This window comes from Hyla sarda, chromosome 10 (assembly GCF_029499605.1).
Source record: "Hyla sarda isolate aHylSar1 chromosome 10, aHylSar1.hap1, whole genome shotgun sequence".
In the NCBI taxonomy this organism is placed as follows: Eukaryota; Metazoa; Chordata; class Amphibia; order Anura; family Hylidae; genus Hyla; species Hyla sarda.
Genome location: NC_079198.1, coordinates 64,947,180 through 64,961,094, shown reverse-complemented (window position 1 = coordinate 64,961,094; position 13,915 = coordinate 64,947,180).

Genomic DNA, 13,915 nt, shown 5'->3' with positions numbered 1-13,915 from the left:
ATACCGCCTCCCACGTCACTCTCCTCATCACTACTTGCCCACCTAGCGGAGGAAGCGGCGGATGTCTCCTCCACTTCTTGGCTGGGCAGTAGCTGCTGACTGTCCTCTATTAGTTAGTCCTCACTGAATAGTGGAGCTGAATCCATAGCATAAGATTTTTCTTTAGGGGAGGCAATGGGAGGACAGGGATTGCTCCTGGGCCATGCCAACTGAGGGTTGTGTAGGAGGAACCCACCGACTGTTGACTGGGGGTATCAAATGTCACTTGTGATAAAGTGGATGACCGTGTTACCCAATCGATGACGGCAGATGGGTTGTTGGGCGAGACACGTCTGCTAGCTGATGCCGGGAGATTAGGCGTCTCGCTGCGACTCCTGCTTCCACTCGCCCATAGCCTGCTGCGACCTCTGCCTGCACCTGATGAATTTAGTCCTCTGCTACTCCTCTGTTCACGTCCTGGCACTTCTCTGTCTGACATACTTCGTGCGCACATGAGTACATCAGACTTAGATGAAGGTAAGTGGTATGCACTTATGAGGGCAGAAAAATGCGTTACAGTACGCTTAAAGAAGTAGTGGAGTAATACACCAGCCAGTGAGTACTTTTGCCTGGCCTTTCACAGTATCTAGGCCCTTGACAGATTAACAGGTACGAAATAGTACACTACTTAGATGTACGTATGTGGTATGCACTTATGAGGGCAGAAAAATGTGCTACAGTACGCTTAAAAAACATATTTTTGCACAACACCAGCAGTACACAACAGTGCTGCAGCACATAGTCGCTGTGTACTAAACCCAAAATTTCACTCTCTCACAGACTATTAGGAATGGACTGCTGGGTGTGTATTATACCATCTACAGACTAAATAGAAAAAATAGCAAACTACACTGAAACAATCCTACAATGAAAATCATAAATAAATACCGGGATCCATATATATGTCCCTAATGGGTTGTTATGTCATAGGAATCAGCTAGATTATGGCTTTATACATGACCTCCCTCTCAAAATGTACAATGAAAAAAGAACTTTTGGATTCATTTACTGTAATTAAAATAACAATTTTATTGTATCCCTTAAAAACAAGAGAGACATGACAAACACACGGGAAGAAACTCCCATAGTGGGGAACTGGAACAAAAGGGCATCAATACCTGCTGTCACATGTAAACATAGTACCCCATGTGCAAATCAAAGGCAGAGATATGCATTGCATATAAATAAACATACAGTTGATTGTGGCATCTAAAATTACAGTAAAGGTGTCCTGTTAGCTCAGTGGAGCTGATCGGGACTATGGAGACGAAATCGCCATATCCCAATAAGCTGAAAAGACAGCGGGAGGGTATTTACCGCCTTTCCTGATGTCTGATTGGCTCTTTATTGCTCCAAACCGGCCTTGTAGGCTGGAGCAGCAGAGCAACGATAACACTGATCAATGCTATGCTATGCTATGCTATGGCATAGCATTGATCAGTATATGCAATCAGAATATTGCATGGTATAGCCCCCTATGGGGGCAAAAAAAAAAAATAGTAGAGTGTAAAAAAAAAGTTAATAAATGTGAATAAGCCCCTCCCCTAATAAAAGTTTGAATCCCCACCTTTTCCCGTTTAGTAAATAAAATATTGGAATAAAAAATAAAACTAATCATCTGTGGTACCGCTGCGTGCATAATTGTCAGAACTATTAAAATGGGGCTAAACCACACGGTTGATGGCGTACACGAAAAACATTTCCAAATTCCAAAATCATGCATTTTTTATGGGCTACTTCATATATCATAAAAATTTTTATAAAAATTGATCAAAAAGACCCATCAAAACAAAAATGGTACCAATAAAAACTACCACGGTGCAAATAATGAGCCCTCATATAGCCCTGTATACAGAAAAATATTAAAAATTATAGGGCAGGAACTAAATAGACTAGGGGATAATTTTTGACCCAAAGTTGGTGCACGGCGAGCTATACATTTATAACCAACTGTTAGGGCAGGAGCAAGGGCCGGGTCAGACAGAATGATGGGCATGAATTTGTTAACGATGTTGCAAATGGATTTAAATTGCAGACTGTAGGGAGTAGAAAAAATGACTCCACTGCAACCAGTGGAAGCCATTTCTCGATTTAGGTAAGTTTTTTTGTTTTCTGTGTAAAATATATCATGGAGGCTCGATCCCTATTTTATGCAGTAAGGCGAGAGCTTTATTAACACTCAGCAGTATACTGCGGCGGTCATGCACATTTTAAGGCCTAAACCACAGCCAACCTTAACAATTCCAGAGGTGATTTTCTTCACTCTCTATTGACTATGTTTAGGCCACTAAAGTAAATGGGAGCATTGCCACTATCTCTCTGTTTGACAGAATATATACCCTAAGTGTAAGGTTAAATCATGATTTGAATATATAGGATATTTTTCCCCAACCAGGGTGCCTCTAGGCATCTAGGTGTATCAAAACTACAACTACCAGAATGCCTGGACAGCCAAATGCTGCCAAAGGCTGTCCAGGCATGCTGGGAGTTGTCGTTTTCCAACATCTGGAGGCACCCTGGTTGGAAAACACTGATATAGAACCATATATAGTAGCCAGAGAAAGAGAGAACAGAGGCAACAACTGCCCCCTACCTCCACTTCTACAAATATTCCCACAAACGGTAACAATATAATGGTAGATGTGATGTTATGCTCTTTGGCCACACAGACTGGCTGTGAGCGGATGGTCCTGTTACCTGCTGCTGCCAGCAGGGCTGGGATTCGCACCGTTCGTGCCCTGCCTCTCTGCTCCGGCGTGCATGTCCCCATCCCCTAGGGCACACGCGTGCCGGAGCTTTAAGATTTAAAGGGCCAGTGTGCCCATTAGTGAAGTCACACCTGTGGCTCATTGATAAATTCATCCACCTCCCACACATCCCTACTGGATCTTTGTTGCCCTAGTGCCTGAGAGAAAGTGTTCCTGAGAGTGGCCTTGCCGTGCATCATGCATAACCGAGGTTAGTTACCATCACAGTCCGACTCCACAGTCGTGGCTGTTCTGCTCCTCATTGGCGGGCAGTGGAGGGCCCAGCGTATGCTAGCAGATGTGACTGTCACAGCAAGTCTACTCCTAGCAGCCATTGCCCTGTTAAAGTGGTAGAGGGCGGCTGCATGTCGTGGTGGCCCTGGGTGACTTTCACTCAAGAGTACACACTGTAACAAATTACCTTTCTGATAACAAACTGTAAAAAACCTTCATAGAATTAAAGGACAACTGTCAGCTTTCTCCCCCTGCACTCACCAGCGGTACTGGCTGGTAGTGCAGTGGACCCTGATCAGTTTGATGCTTACCGTGGCCGGATCCGCCACACCGTTCGGCCCTAAACTTCTATATTCGGGATATGCTAATGAGGTGTTAACTGGCACCAGCCGGGCTAACTGGCACTCTGACGTCAGTGTTGCAGCGCCGCCCAGCTCATCAATATTCCTCCCCTCTCTCTTCATTACAGAGCGGGGAGAAGAGGGAGAGGCGGAGGGAGGGGAGGAATATTGATGAGCTGGGCGGCGCTTCGGCCGGTGGCACTGATGTGAGAGTGCCAGTTAGCCCATACCACTGATCAGAACACTTCTTTATTTTTTAAAAAGGCCTCTGAAAAAAAGAAAAAAGCAATCTGATTGGTTGCTGTGGGCAACTGCTCCACTTTTCCTCATTCTGATAATACACTGTAACAAAAACCTCCTTCTGTCCCTATCATCATGATAACATACTGTAAACAACCTTCTCATGTAATCTTCTTACTACTGGGGTGACACACTGTAACAAACCTTCTCCCCATGTAATCTCCTTACTACTGGGATGACACGCTGTAACAAATCTCTTCCTCATGTAATCTCCTTACTACTGGAGTGACACACTGTAACAAACCTCCTCCTCATGTAATCTCCTTACTACTGGGGTGACACACTATAACAAACCCCTCCTCATATAATTTTCTTACTACTGGGGTGACACACTGTAACAAACCTCTTCATGTAATTACCTTACTACTGGGGTGAAACACTGTACTTGCTCAGTCCCCCCTTACTTCCTCTGCTCCTCCTTACTTGCCCTGCTCTCTGCTCCCCCTTAATTGCCCAGCCCTCTTTCTTGCTCAGCCCCCTATTAGCTAAGTCTCCTTTTACAGCTCAGACCCCTTGTTTTCTCAGTTCCCCCCTTATTAGCTCAGCCCTCCTTACTTGTTCAGCTCCCCCTTACCTTACTTGCTCATCCCCCTTATTTGCTCAGCCTTCCCCCTTATTTGCTCAGCCCCATCTTATTAGCTCAACCCCCCTTACTTGCTCATCCCCCTCTTACAGCTTCCCCCTTATTTGCTCAGCTCCCCTTACCTTACTTGCTCAGCCTCCCTCCCTTATTTGTTCATCTCTGTTAACTTGCTCAGCTCCCCCTTAACTTACTTGCTCATTCCCCCTTATTAGCTCAGCCCCCCTTAAGTTATTTTCTTAGTCCCCCTTTATTTGCTCAGACCCCCTTACTTGCTCAGGTTTCCCTTACCGTACTTGCTCAGCCCCCCTTATTAGCTCTGCCCCCCTTATTTGCTCAACCTCCCACCTTATATGTTCAACCCCTCCTTAAGTTATTTTGTCAGACCCCCTTATATGCTCAGCCCCCCCCCCCCAGACCCCCTTACTTGCTCTTCCTAACTGTCCTAACTGCTCTTAGCTCTTTTCTCTCTACTGTGTCTTGCTCTTCAGGTTCTAACTTCTTCTCACTGCTTGCACTCTGTCTCTTCGCCGTCCGCAAGGTGCACTCCCGCTCCTCTTCCTCTCTTTCTGTCCGCCGGGTCCGGCTGCCATAAAGCATGGGTTGCGAGCACGTGACCCTGGCACCTCTCAGCCACATCAAAATAATCAGCCGCAAAGTGAGAGGGAGGGGAAAAGGAAACAGTGCTCCCTTGCACCGCCGACACGGCTGCAAATGCTGCCAGAGCATTGCCGGCTGAGTTATTAGAATATAACTTAGTTTATTTTAAATTGGGGGGGCACAAGGGGGGGCACGGCCTGATCTAGGGGGGGCATGGCCCCCTCTGGCCCCCCATTAGCGATGCCAGTGCAGCACAGTAGTCAAAACTGTTGTGTTGCCCACTCCCAACACAACAGGACTCCCCTGCCTTAACACAGCAGTCCTCTTGACTCAGCCTCTCCCTTTCCCAGTACAGCAGATTGTCTTTAAACTGTCGGCTCCATTTACTGAAGGAAGACCTCTGTCATCGGGAGGAGGAACAAGCACAGCACAAGCACTTTAGGGGGAGATTTAGGTCAGGGATAGTGTTGTTCGGGAATATTTGCAATGAGAATTTTATTTGCTAATATCGCATATTCACGAATATTCGCGAATATAGCACTATATATTCGTAATTACGAATATTCAGTTTTTTTTTTTGTTTTTTTTTCACAGTAAACATCACAGTGATCACCCCTCTCTGCTCCCAGCTTTTGTCATGTAAAGAAGGCTCTAATACTACTGTGTGAGACTGGCGTGCGAATTTTCGCATATGCTAATTTTCGCATACGCTAATTTTTGCATATGTGAAAATAAAACACGAATATCACGAATATGCAAATTTAGCGACTATATGACGAATATTCGTCAATATATTCACAAAATATCGAGAATTCGAATATGGCCTATGCCGCTCAACACTAGTCTGGGAAGGGAAACAACACAGAACACAGGATAATGCTGTTTACCTGTGTGCAATAAGCTGCAGTGTCAACAATACTCTGCACACAAAGTAGTCCTCCTGGGTTCTGTCTCCTGTACAGTAAATAGTTATTACTATTCCTGACTGGTGAGCAGGAGGACTTTGTGTGCTATACTGCAGCAGGGCTGCCCAATGGATGTTGTTAATCAAACAATGATAGGACGGGCAGTGACTGCAGTACTAAACACAAATCTCCCTGTCCTGTAGCTCACATAATATTTTTTGGACAGCTTTGGCAGGTGTCATAATGCCATAATGCCCACCTCTATATTCTGGGCAGCCCTACAGAAATCTGCCTAGACTGGCAAATTGTAAGTCCAGGCCTGATCAATTAGAGTTGAAATGAAATAGTAAGTTAAAGGGTAGAAGTAACACTGTAAAATATCTGAAATTACTTGTCATAATTCTATTCTATACAAACCGAATTTCCCTGCATTGCTATAGACAAGTAGCTTAAGCAGCATATTAAGTTTGTACATGCCAAGATGTATTAAGAACGTGCATCCACTTGATTAATGACATGACATACAAGCTTTATCTTTCCCAAAAAAAAAAATACGTATTTATTCATAAATGAGAAGCGCCATGTTCTTTTTCATCTAGTATGAGCTTCAGGCACAGACAGTTAAGAATAAGATGCCACACTGTAAAATTTAAGAAATGTATGATAAAGCCAAACATGCAGAACACGTTGACCGATCCAGAGCATTACACCTGGTGTCATAGTGGGTGAATGAGGATGTTGACAAGGTTGGCTCATTAGAGGCAAATGATGTGCTAATGAGGGGCACTGACAAGGCCAGAATCCATAGTCATTAAAAATAAACACACTTACAGTATCAAGCAGTGTTTGAATTCACATCAGAGAGAATCCATTGGGTACACGGTTCATTTAATGAGCAGGAGGGAGTAGACAAAAGCATTTTTCTTGTAATCGCCATAGCCTGGGTACAGCATACATAATACTTGACTTCATTTTATTTAGCTGTAGATCACACTTTATCCACAAATAGCAAAACTATTATATAGCACAATCAATTAAATTTTTAAGTTCTACAAGGTTTCATTCATTCATACAGTAATATCTATATATACAAAACTCAATATGGGAGATTTATCAAAACCTGTGTAGAGGAACAGTGGTGCAGTTGCCCATAGCAACCAATCAGATCGCTTCTTTCATTTTTAAAGAGGCCTGTGAAAAATGAAAAAAGCAATCTGATTGGTTGCTCTGGTGAACTGCACCACTCTTCCTCTACACAGGTTTTGATAAATCTCCCCCAATATGTGTATGTATGTATGTATGTATGTATGTATGTATGTGTGTATGTGTGTATGTGTATGTATGTATGTATGTATGTATGTATGTGTGTATGTGTGTATGTGTGTATGTTCCAGCATCACGCCCAAACGGCTAAAGATATTAACATGACACTTGGCACACATGTTACTTATATGTCTACAACAAACATAGGATAGGTTATTTAACCCTTACTCACCCCCATTTGCCAGGGGCGGGGATTTAGTTCAAAGTCCCATACAAGTCTATGGGAAATATACGTTACTGCATAACTTCCAAACGGATATTTAGATAATACTTGGTCACATGTTACTTAAATGTCTACTTAAAATATATGATTAACAAACAAGGGATTCCCCTCACATTAATAATAACCCCACGCTAAAAAGGGAATACTTTAACATGAAAGAAGAAAGCGTTTACCAGGGTTCACAAAATATTAAACTTTATTGAAGAAAGATAAAATCTACTTAAAAATACAACATAATTCCTGAGAACAGGAATAGAGAGAGATTAAATCAGCATGACACTGGACCATTAGTAAAGGCTCATACAATAACTAGGTAAAAAGATTTTACATAATACAAGTGCAAGTGCACATACTAGTTACATATATAGTGGAAAAACAATATAATAATACATATAGATACCCAGTGGCTTACAAAGGTAGTGAAGAGTGAGCTCTTACAGCCTGATGTTTCGCCAGGGGGACTGTCTTCTTCCGGGGCGTGGCTATGGTGTGAGATGCCCTTCCTTAAATACACTTTATGGACCAATTGGTTGGACTTGACAGCTATTACACCTATCCCACCTCTCCATCAGGCGCGGTTGGGGCGGCCTTGGGCTTCTGTGTGTGACGTGGGTCGGCGGGCTGGGACTCTGCCTTCCGGTGAGTCGGCCTTCTACGTGTCTTGCCAGTGAGCGGGTCTCTGCCTGCTTGCCGCCGTTCTCATGGGAACGACCATTTCCAGTTCCTGTCCACTGGATTTGGCACATTCATCCCTGTCTCTGGGGATCAGGTGATTACTATATTGTATTTTGATTGATCCATAAAGTATATTTAAGAAAGGGCATCTCGCACAATAGCCACGCCACGGAAGAAGCCAGTCCCCCTGGCGAAACGTCGGGCTGTAAGGGCTTACTCTTCACTACCTTTGTAAGCCATTGGGTATCTTTATGTATTATTATATTGTTTTTCCACTATATATGTAACTAGTATGTGCACTTGTATGTAAAATCTTTTTACCTTGTTATTGTATGAGCCTTTACTAATGGTCCAGTGTCTTGCTGATTTAATCTCTCACTATTCCTGTTCTCAGGAATTATGTTGTATTTTTAAGTAGATTTTATCTTTCTTCAATAAAGTTTTATATTTTGTGAACCCTGGTAAATGCTTTCTTCTTTCATGTTATAGTATCCACTTAAAATATAGGATAGTTAATTTAACCCTTAACTACCCCCATTTGTGAGGGTCGGCGTTTTTGTTTAAAGTCTCATGAAAATCAATGAGAAATGTATGTTTCCACATAACTTCCATACGGCTGGACATATTTCAATATCTGGTACACATATTACGGGTCGGGATAAGAGGTCGGGATGGGAGTTCGAGATAGGAGAACGGGATATGAGGACGGAATAGAAGGACGAGATAGGAGGTCGGGATAGGAGGTCAAGATATGAGGTCGGGATAGGAGGTCGGGATAGGAGGACGGGATAGGAGGTCGGGATAGGGGGTCGAGATAGGAGGACGGGATAGGAGGTCGGGATAGGAGGACGGGATAGGAGGACGGGATATAAGGTTGGGATAGGAGGTCAGGATAGGAGGTCAGGATAGGAGGTCAGGATAAGAGGACGGGATAGGAGGTCGGGATAGGTGGTCGGGATAGGAGATTCGGATATGGCAACAATATATGAGGATGGGATGTGAAGTCAAAAGCTTCCTCCCTTGTTTATTCTCCTCCCCAACAAGGATTAGGATGGAAAAACCGGGCAACGCCGGCTACTCAGCTAGTATATATATATATATATATATATATATATATATATGTAAATATATATATATATATATATATATATATATATATATAAGCCAAAGGATTTTTGCAGCACTCCATAGAAAAATCCAAGGTGCAAAAAGGTTTATTCACTTGATATCAATAGCTATTGATATGAAATGAATAAACCTTTTTGCACCTTGTATTTTACTATGGAGTGCTGCACCATTTGTTTGGATGGATAAACTATTGGACTCTGATCAAGTTCTTTGGGAGCTGGCACCCGATGGTTTTTCTTAAAGGGAACCAATCATTAGATTTTACCCTATATAACGCGTGGCAAAGCGTTATATAGGGTAAAATCTTTATTTTCACCATTCCCGGGGGACGCTCCTGCCCCCAGGGATGGTGAAGATATGAAGTGATAAACTAGTCACCGCCCACGCCGTAAGTAGTCACCTGGGCGGAAGCTCTTCTCCCCTACTCCTGTTCTTCGTCCGGGAGTGATGCCCCCTCCGCTTGATTAATGGGCCGCATCATCACTCTGCTCCATCTGTTCAGTGAGCGGAACAATGACGCGGCCCATCAATCAAGCGGAGGGGACGTTGATGCCGGTTGAAGAAGAGGTGACTCTTGGTCTTCCTTTCCTGGGGCGGTCCACGTGTGAGCCAGTTTCTTAGAATATGTATAATATGTAATAGTATGGGGACACTTTCCACCTAGAATATTACATATTTTTAGTTGTTTCACACTTTTTTGTTATGTCTATAATTCCACATGTGTTAATTCATAGTTTTAATGCCTTTAGTGTGAATCTACAATTTTCATAGTCATGAAAATAAAGAAAACCCTTTAAATGAGAAGGTGTGTCCAAACTTTTGGTCTGTATTGTATATTATAGCCTTACTATATGTACATGTTAACTAATAATTGATTTTTATCAGATTTACAGATTTATCAACAGAGAGAGAGAGAGAGAGAGAGAGAGAGAGAGAGAGACCACCATAATATCACATAGCAAATTGTGCCAAATGACAGAACTCAGTTCTCCTGCATTCTAACTTCTGTATATGGTTACCTTTGCATACATCTCACTGAAGAATTTAGATATGCGCTTTGGTAGGATAGGTCACAAAGATCAGATGTCAGGGTCCTAATTATAATCTGGACTGTATCCCATTATTATACCAGTTTTATATTACTATAAGTGCTTAAGTGATGTTAATATGAAGTGTTTACATCAATTAACACAGAGCACATAGGAACACATTGACTTTTATAAAAACATGTTATATAGGTGTGGAAAGTCTATATCCAGGGATTAGCCAAAAAATGTAACTCGGACCACCAAGCAATCCAAATAAGCATTTCAACAGACGCAAAACTATTTTAGTAGTTTCCTAGACTTCAGACGTGGGAGTGTAATAAGCAGGTAAGGATTAAATGGCAATGTTATGTTGTCCCACTGTCTACTAAGACCCTTTCCCTCCACCTTAAAGTCTTTTTCCCGCTATCCACTTATGGGCTATATATAAATTGAATTGCAAATTGCCAGCAATACTGACAAAACACTCAACCCCATAGATTGGAAAATACATTTTATGTCTAATTCTCTATTGGCAGAAAAAACAACTGCTATCTACCATGAACTTGCCTTTCTTATCCTTTCACTGCTTCTCCAGTAATAGAATGTAGAAAACTATATGGCCTTTGCTCCCTTTTCACCTTCCGTTACAGCTGTCAAATTCTTCCATTCACAGAGTTGTCAGGGTAACTAGTTTCCAAAACACAAGGCTGAAATGAAAACCCCCGGGATTTACAAGGGATGTTCATCTCTCCACTCTCCTCAGAGTCAGAAGAGGGCAAGAAAAGAAAAGCGTAGCAAATTAAGCTCAAATATCAGTGTAGGTCACACTGCATAGAAATTGCTTTGACATGCACCAGAAGAAAATGTCCTTTTCCTTTAAGTGGACACAAACTATCTTTTTTTGTGCTATAGCTAGTTCTAAATAATATTTATGCATTCAGAAATAGCCATTGCTTGGGTTATGCATTTTAAAGATGCCTTTTTGAAACAAATTCAAATTAGTAACATGAACCTGTCTGCAAGATCTCTCATGTGGGCTGCATCTGAAAGCTCTATGAAATATGAATTGTGTAATTTTAAGTACCGTGCCGTTGTAACAAGTGAGCTTCCAAAGTTTTAAATAAAAATATGGCTTAAAACAAAAGTAATTTTTTAGCTATTCATCAAGGTTGTCATCATCAAAAACATGACTGGGGATATTCCAAATTTAGCTACGAAAACTCCATAGACCATGATCATTAGACTGCATAAAGTGTGTGACCATAAGTAGCCAAATTTGAAATTCACATTGAAAATTATTGTAAATGTTGTGCTAATATTCCCCATATGATGACCATATAGCAGTATATACCATCTTCTTGCAGTAATTCTCTATGCTTTTTCTTCTCAATCAGCCATAATGACTTATTTTAGCCATACCACTTTTCTGTAGAATGTCCCAGAAAAACATCTTCTTTTTTCAACATGAAGCCATACAATCCTCCCATCTATGGTCCCCATAACATTAATTATGCCACCATTGGTGCCTTGGGCAGCATAAGTGGGTAGATGAGTAGGTCCCCATTAGGAAGATATGTTCATCATTAAGTATGTCTCCCACAGCAGTTAGGTAGTTCTCCCATTAGCTAGGTATGTTCATACATAGGAAGTTCCCCCATTGTACCGATAGTTCCCCCATTAGGTAGGTATGTCGATACATAGAGAGTTCCCCTCTTGTACAAGTAGTCCCCCCATTAAGCAGGCATGTCTCCCCCATTTGGAAGGTATGTTTCCCCAATTAAGCAGGAATTTCTCCCCCAGTAATCAGATTGCCCCCCATAGGCCAGTGGTCCCTTTAGTATGTAGGTAATCTCTGATTAGCTGAGCAGTTATCCCTATTATGCAGGTTATATAATACTCTAAAACAGAAAAAAGGAAGAGCTTTCCATGGGATGGTATTGCTGGTGTAATCAGGTGTGTTAGCGTTGTATACAATGGGCAGAGCTGCTCACCTGATTAGGTTGTGAACCAGCCACAACTGCTATATGCGCATAGATCCAAGAGGTGCTGCTTCCCCAGTGTTGGCATGAAGGAATCTTCAGCCTATTTTGTAGAGCTACAGCCTATTTTGTAGTAGATGCAGGAAATAGCCGAATAGGTAGCGCAATTCACACAGACTCAGTTGAAGGTAAAATTCTTCTTTATTGAAGCCAAATAAGAACACATTTCGAGGGTAACACACGCCTCTTCATCAGGTGAAACAGGCTTACATGCACACATGGTAAAATGTTTGTCATATAAAGGGGTTTTGGCACCAAGGAGTACATTGATGCTGCCCCCTGGGGGCGGGATCAGAGGTCCCAATGTTGCTGGATGTTATACTGTATATAGAACTAAAATTTAATTAAAACATTGATAATCAGCTTTAAAATATACATATGAAAGGACTTGAATGATTCTATGATTAATATGTTAAGAGCGGGATCCGGCGGAGATGCGCTAACATTCTCCGTGTATTGCTGCTGGTCCATTACTGTTGCGCATGCTCCAACAGTAAAAAATACTAGTGATGACTGTTTTTGTTATCGCTCACTGTGCAGGCGCCAATTACGGAGGATATTAGTGATGACTGCCCCAGGGTTACGGGGATAGTGTAGTTGTCGCTCACTGCCCAGGCACAAATTATGAAGGATATTAGTGATGACTGCCCCGGGGTTATGGGGCTAGTGTAGTTGTCGCTCACTGCGCAGGCGCCAGGTGCAAAAGATACTAATGATGACTATCCCGAAGTTACGGGGGATAGTGTGGAACTCTATGTGGCTATGTCCAGTGGGATGGGCTGAATTGGCTGTATTGTGAGTATAACAATTGCGGTCTGCCAGTAATACAAAGTGGGTATATTGGTGGGTACATTGAGCTGCAAAAATGTTTTGTTCATGATAGTGAGGATGTCCTAGATGTGTTAGGAGGTGATAGCAAATAATGGATGATGCTGGTTAGATTAATGCACTTTTATGTGCGGAGATGTCACATAAAGGAATTTTTTGTGTGTGGATATTATTGACTTGATTGTTGTGCATCTGAATGTAGAGATGTTATATGGAGAATTCAACCAGAGGGTCTTAGTGGTGGAACTTTATGTTCAGAATGAAGTAAATGGTGGAGTGATTGGTTTTGAGTGGTGTCTGTGTGATATATGTATCTTACTGTGGGAGAGGACAGAAAATCAGCAGACTAAATCCATACATTCATTGAGACCTGCAGGTGACATCATGTTCAAGTTGTAAATCCAATAGGACTCTCTGTGTTGTAATTTTTCAAAGCGGTTATATGTTTCAGCAGGGATGCACTCTATAGCTTTAAGTTTATATGCAGAAAAGTAATTGTTATGTGATTCCTTAACATTCTGTGAGATAACATGGAACATGAAGCCTTTTTGGACATTTGACCGATGTTTATTCATCCTAGATCATAATTGTTGTATGGTTCGTCCTACGTATTGTAGGTTGCATTCACATTCCAGCAGGTAAATTACGTGGGTTGTGGAACAGTCAATCTTGTTTTTTTATTTTAAAGGTTTCTCCTGTGGTGTTGCTTTTGAAAGTTGTTATCCCATGTTTGAAATTTAAGCAGCACTTTTGTGATGGATTGCTTGTTTTTCAGTCTGCTGGGGGCCAATTTGTTTTAAGAGTAGTGGCCCTCCTGAATGTTATTTGTGGCTTCTTGGGGATATGCTGGCGTAGGACCAGATCTTTTAGAAGGATGTGCCAATTATTTTCCAATATTCGTCTGATGGTGTCTATTTGGTAGAGT